This window comes from Gekko japonicus, unplaced genomic scaffold, assembly GCF_001447785.1.
Source record: "Gekko japonicus isolate JY-2015 unplaced genomic scaffold, Gekko_japonicus_V1.1 scaffold611, whole genome shotgun sequence".
NCBI classification, from domain to species: domain Eukaryota; kingdom Metazoa; phylum Chordata; class Lepidosauria; order Squamata; family Gekkonidae; genus Gekko; species Gekko japonicus.
Window position 1 is genome coordinate 940325 of NW_015163622.1, and position 6367 is coordinate 946691.

Here is a 6367-nt window from a genome sequence, read left to right on the forward strand (position 1 = left end):
TATATATATATATATATGGATACAATGGTACAGATAGAAAAAGTGTTGAATTAATCTGTTCTCATGACAACAGTTTCAAAGCCAGTGGAAAACACTCTAACCTATAATAATGAAAAGATCAGAGTTGTTTTTGGAACTAAATGCCAAACCCTCACAAGACAGGTATAAAATTGAATGTAAAAGGGCACCACAAGTGATTATGTTGCTTTTGCAAAGCTTCAAACTTAGCAGAAACCATGTGATCATCAGTATAACCAGGTTACTTCTTCAGATATATAGCTCAGCATCATAAATCAAATCAATGTGTAGCTACTAAAAGGCAGAACAATAGCACCAGCCTGCAGTCTCTAAACCACTTTGTTCAGAATAATCATATGGGGATCTCACTGAAGCTACATGGGTCTCAATCCATGATCCCAGATACTTGATATCACAGAGTCATCTGATGGTTCTGCTTCCTATTTGCAATAATTTCAGTAATAACACCAAATAATGATCAAAAAGAAAATATTGAGATCAATCAATAAACATATAAACAAATATCATAGTTCTATATGACTATATATAGAATGAAGCTAGAATACATTGTAATATATTCAAAAATCCTGACTTTATTGTCTTCAGGAAGGAATATCAGTGAACTGAAGTGTGATGAAGTGAAGTAACTGGAAAGAGAATAACAGGGATAAAAGTACAGAAAGATTAAAGCTGACAGAGAGATGTGGAGGCAAGATAAAGTGGCAACAGTGAAATAGGAGTAACACTCTCCTTCAGATAAATGCTTAGCCAGAATCTGTGCCCCCCCAAAAAAAAAAACTGATAGAATTTTTTTAAATATGTCTAGTTCATCTGTCATAGTGTAGAAGCTACAAGAATGACCTTAGATTAGGGATGGTCACCAACCAGGAAAATGTGGTTTGGTTCATAGCTGAACCATGAATTAAACCTGAACTGAACTGGGAGGCTCATTTACAAACTGAACCAATTTGTGCAGTTCTTGGCCCTGCAAACCCTGTCGAAAGGGACCTCAGTCCCTTTAAGCGAGGTTTGTAGAAAGCCTGAAAAACTGCTCAACAGCAAGGAGCAGCTTGCCCCCCACAGCTCAGCTGGTTCAGGCTGTCTTGTGCAGTCCCTTTAAAGACAGCCCAAAAAAACATCTGCAAGGCAGGGAGGTGCTCTCTACCATGCAGTTGTTTCATGATGTATTCTGCAGTCCCTTTAAACATTAAAAAGACTGCAGAAGACAGCCTCAAAACAGTGGCCAGCAGAGGGGCGGATTGGGAATGGACTGGGAACGGGCGCAGCACGATTCCCAGATGTTGCTGTGGGATCGCCTCCGTTTGCTGCGGCCCCAATCCGTCCCTCTCCCAGCCCAAAACGTCTCATGTGAACAGGGCCTTAGGTTTGCAAACCCTGAACAGGTCAAAATTTGTGGTGATCATGCCCATCTCTAGCTGAGATGCAGGAAGTCCTGTTCAAATATGTGGCTACTTAAATACAGTGATTGGAGCCATGAACAGATAATGTAGAACTTCCTACAAACCTGAAAAAATGACCAGATTTCAAGAAAAATGTAAAATCTAAAAAAAATATTGAGGGATTAAACCCCCCAATAATAGAAGCGGTGCCTGTAGCTTTAAGAAATTAATGGCCTCTCAGTGCCCATGGGGGAGTTACTAGGCAACACAACTGTACTGTTAGCCTTCAACCCTCGGTTTCTGTTGGTAAAAGGCAGAAGAAGCATGCCTTTGAGGAAGGATTCAATGTGGAGAAGACTGGCAAAAACTTTGATACCATGCAACATGAATGATTCACCCTGGACTGGATGCTTGCTACTGTTCTACAGCATCCACCCAATGGAAATCAGTGTTATTTAGTGGTTAGAGTTTCAAACTATGATCTGGGAGATGGAGGTGTGAATCACAATTCTGTTGTGGAAGTTCACTGGGAGACTTTGGGCCAATTACGTATTCTAAGCCTAACCCACCTCACAGGGTTGTTGTGAGCTGTTTTGAGTTCTCATTATGAAGAAAGACAGGGTATAAATGAAATAAATAATGAGTATTGGTAAACATGGCAGGCAGGTAAAAGGTAGGCCGGCTGGTAGGTAGAAGAGAGATTGAAGCAGGGAAATGTGAGAGATGTGGGCTACCTGGATGAAAGAAAGAGAAAGTAGTGTGTGGAGGAGATACAAGCGAAAGTGAGGTGCCTCCAATAAGTCCATGTGGATTCCCCACTGCACAGCTGGGTCCAACCATCATGCAACTGGTTCATAGTTTTCTTGGGTAGATGCTGCCAGAGGAAGGGAAAGGGGGAAAGCTGAAGGGGGGAGGGGAGATAAAGGTAGGTGGGAAGGATAGGAAGAAGAGAGAAGAGGCAACGGGGGCTTTCAGAGAAGGGAAAGATGAGGGAGAGGAAATTAGATGTTGGTTCCCTGCTTGTCACAATATCTAAGTCTCAGTATGGCCAAATCTATGGATACTTAAATCCAGAGACTAAAGTCAAGAACAGACAAAATAAATCTTTCTACAAACCTGAAAAATACCACCGGTTTCCAGAGGAATCTGAAATTTAAAACAAAATACATTAGGGGATTAACCCCCCCCCCATCATATAAGCAACACTTTCACCTTTTAGGAAATCCACCCACCAAGGCACTGCGGTTGGAGGCTGGTGGGCTTAGAGAAAGACCAAAGAGGAGGTGGAAGGTGGGAGAGCAACAGTGGCAAGGGGGTGGCCAAGTGGATGGGGCAGCAGCAACATGCTACTGCCAACAGAAATCTATCTCCCACATAAATTCCTCATAGGTCCCCTCTGGTAGGTATAATAATATTGGTCTACAAAGAAGTTACATGGCTTATGGAAAGTACCTTCAGCATTGAAGGGACTATAGAAATGTGAAGTATTAATATTTTGAAAGTTAACTGCTCAATTGGTTTTAAAGTCTATTGTAACCTTGAGTCAGACTACTTCACTAGGGAGAAAATTGATTTTTCTCCTCCCAACTCAATATCCATTGTAGCTGTAGCTTTGTATTAGCAGTTCCCATAGTCACCACAGTTAACTGGCAGAAATATTTAGAAATGTAAAACTGGTTAGAGAATGGTGCATGTTAAATGGTGGAAGGTTAAAGGTGTTGTATAGTAAGAGCTTCAAATGAACAGGCATTGTTAGAGAGACTCCTAGCAGCTACATTTTGAATGGCCGCCCTTGCAGAGCAGGCCAATCAGGTAATAGAAGTGTAAGTGATACCATGCAAATAAAGGCTCTCAGCTATGTTCTTATTGGTTTATTTGTATTTTGTGGGTGTGTTTGGGACTGGGGGTTTTGTGTATAGTTGCGGCTCACCACGTGTGTTGTTGTTCTTAACGTTACTGAAATAAAGAGCTTTGCTGAAATCATGATAACCTCTTGAACCCACTAGTTAACAAAAGGTGTTACTGTTTGAAGCTTAGGAAAACATGGGAGCAATCCTAAGCAAGTCTCCTTGAAAGTAAGCCACATTTTATTCAATGGTAATTCATCTCAGGAAGGTATGTTTAGGTCTGCAGCAAAGGTGAACCGTATGGCCTTGGAGACTTTTCCAGTCATACGAATCTTAGTTGTCTGATATTCTTATGGCATTCCATATAATTATATAATTTACAATACACCCATATTGCATAACTGACAAATCCTGAGCTCTACATCCCTTATTATTCACTTAATACTGCCATTTCCATTAAATGCCTGTTTTCAAATCACTGATTTCTGCCAGGCATTACTATGATCTAGATTGTGCACTTCCCCCCTCCCATGCCAGTAACATATATTTGCTAATCAGTTTTGTAACCAAATTAAGCTGATGATGAAAAGATCAGCTTATAGTAAAGCTTTGATCTCTTAAACTAAGGCATCTGTGTGTATAATGCTATTTTCACAAAGGCACAAACAGTTGTGGTAATTTGGAAAGAAAAGAGGTAGGTGACGGGACAAATGAAAAGTGGACCTTCATAACAGAAATCAAAATTCTGCTTGTACTCTTGTAGTCTTGTTCATTTACTTCACTAGGGCAGTAGTAAAAGATTTGTCAAACACAATTCTCTGATCAAAGAAACAGTTTTGTATGGTATAATTCACATAACAAGGGGAATTTTTTTTCATTAGGCAAATAACTTCATCTAGGGCCCTGATAAATGTGTTATCAGTGAAAACACAGAGAAATTATCCTGTGGTTGATAATTTTTGTATGTGTTAAAGCCTCACTGATGAAGAAAAGAAAGAAAGCACTGAACTGGAATCTCCAGTCATGACAGCAACTAACTATGGGCAACCACCAAGCTAGTCAAAGGGTCTCCCTTTCGCAACATCACAGAAACATTGACTTGGAAAAGAGATCCAGTTCCTTCCATTACTCTCTCAGCAATAGACTGCTGATTGCAGGAAAATTAAAAAGCAAAATGCTTCAGCTGAAAGAAAACTCATCTGGAAAAGTTAGCAAGAGCTTTTCTTGTACCAGGTTGCCAACTGCCTTGGGAAGAAAAAATGTACTATAATAGAGGCTTAATGAGCTGTTATTTACTAGGTGATGAAAAGGCCAAGAAAAATTTCCACAAATTAACCCTCGATTAAATTGACAGAACATTTTTCTCCAGGTCTATTGGCCATTCTAACCATGAAAACGGAACTTTTAGATCAAACTACATGAGATGGGTATCATGGATCTCTCAGCCTCTTTTAAAGGTAATGGTCAGGTATGTGGAGTCCCACTTTGGCAAGGGAGAGGTAGTTGAAGTTTCCATTCTTATAAAGCTTTGCCTATTAAAACCAGCTTCCTCACCATGCCAGCCTAAGCAGAGTTAAGAACATAAAAACATAAGAGAAGCCAATGTTGGATCAGGCCAATGGTCCATCTAGTGCAACACTCTGTCACACAGTGGCCAAGAATACCAGGTGCCATCAGGAGGTCCAGCAATGGGGCCAGGACACAAATTCAAATTCAAATACCTTTTATTGGCATACAATGGCCCCTGCCACACGGCAGGGGAAAAGCCGGCAAAAAGCGTGGCTTTTAAAAGCCGCGCCAAAGTTGAAACGGCGCAGCGGGATCCCACGGATCCCCTGGTCGCGCCGCCTTTTCTCCCCGGCACGATCAGATGCCGGGGAGAAAACACAGAGCTGACTGCAGGCCAGCCAAACTGCGCATGTCGGAGCATGCGCAGTTTGGCTAGGAGCCCGGGACGCGCCGGCGCAAGGACGCGCCGGCGATCAGACTCTCGGTTTGAGCCGCACCATGGAGATGAACCACCTCGGTAGGTGGTTCCAACTTGATGCGCCTTATCGCGTGGATGGACCAGTTTGGGGACGGAAGCACTACGCTTCCCAGATGTTGTGGTGTGATCGCGACCGTTTGATCCGCCCCCGAACCGTCCTGCTCCCGGCCCAAATTCCCTCGTGTGAACGGGACCTACATTAGAAGCATTTCCCAATAATACTATCCAAAAGAAATTATAAAATAGATAGTCGTGGCTATGTCAGGCCTAACTCAAGCTGTCACAAGCTGGATTTGACCATACAAAAGATGCCTGAATCATAAAATAAATTGGCATTCTAAACTTTTAAACTTAAGTTTTTAGACTTATAAATTAAGAATCATTAATATGATCAGGGTCACTCTTCCGTTTTATAAAACCATGGAGAAACTTAGCGGTCAGTTCAATGATCTCCGGATCTTGTGAAGCAAGGAGAAATTGTACCTTTATTCTATCTGATTGGCCTGCTACCAACCTAAGGGGGGCTTCTATAAATTCCACTCAAATGTCATTTAACAATTTACAGTGTAAGAGTATGTGCTCAACAGTTTCTATTTCTCTTCTATTACATCCACAGAACCTTACTGAATAAGGAATTTGCTTATATCTCCCCTCAAGAATAGCAGAGGGGAGAACATTAAAACGAGCCAACAAATAAGCTCTACACATTTGTGGCGAAGTCAGGCAGAAAAAGTAATATGGTGGAGCACCAGAAGGGGGATAGGCCCATCTTACTGGGGAGCACCTTCCAGAGGCAAGGGCTCTGAGCTCTTGCAGCTCTATATCAATAAGCCTCTGTTTAAGCAAAGTAAAGACCTCAAGCTCTGACCAGATGACAAGGTCACTCAGGTTAAAACCAATAGAAGTGATTTTCTTTTCAATAGCCATAAGCCACGCAGAGGATTGAGATTCTTCCAGCATATAGGTGATAAGGCTATTGTGGTTACATCTAAAATGCAGACGTAGCCAAAATCTGAAAGTAATAATCCAGGCCTTGGTCTCTAACCATCTCAAATTAAGCTCCAGACAAATGGCAGCATAAGATACGCACGAAGGCAACCCCAGAATCTTCCTCA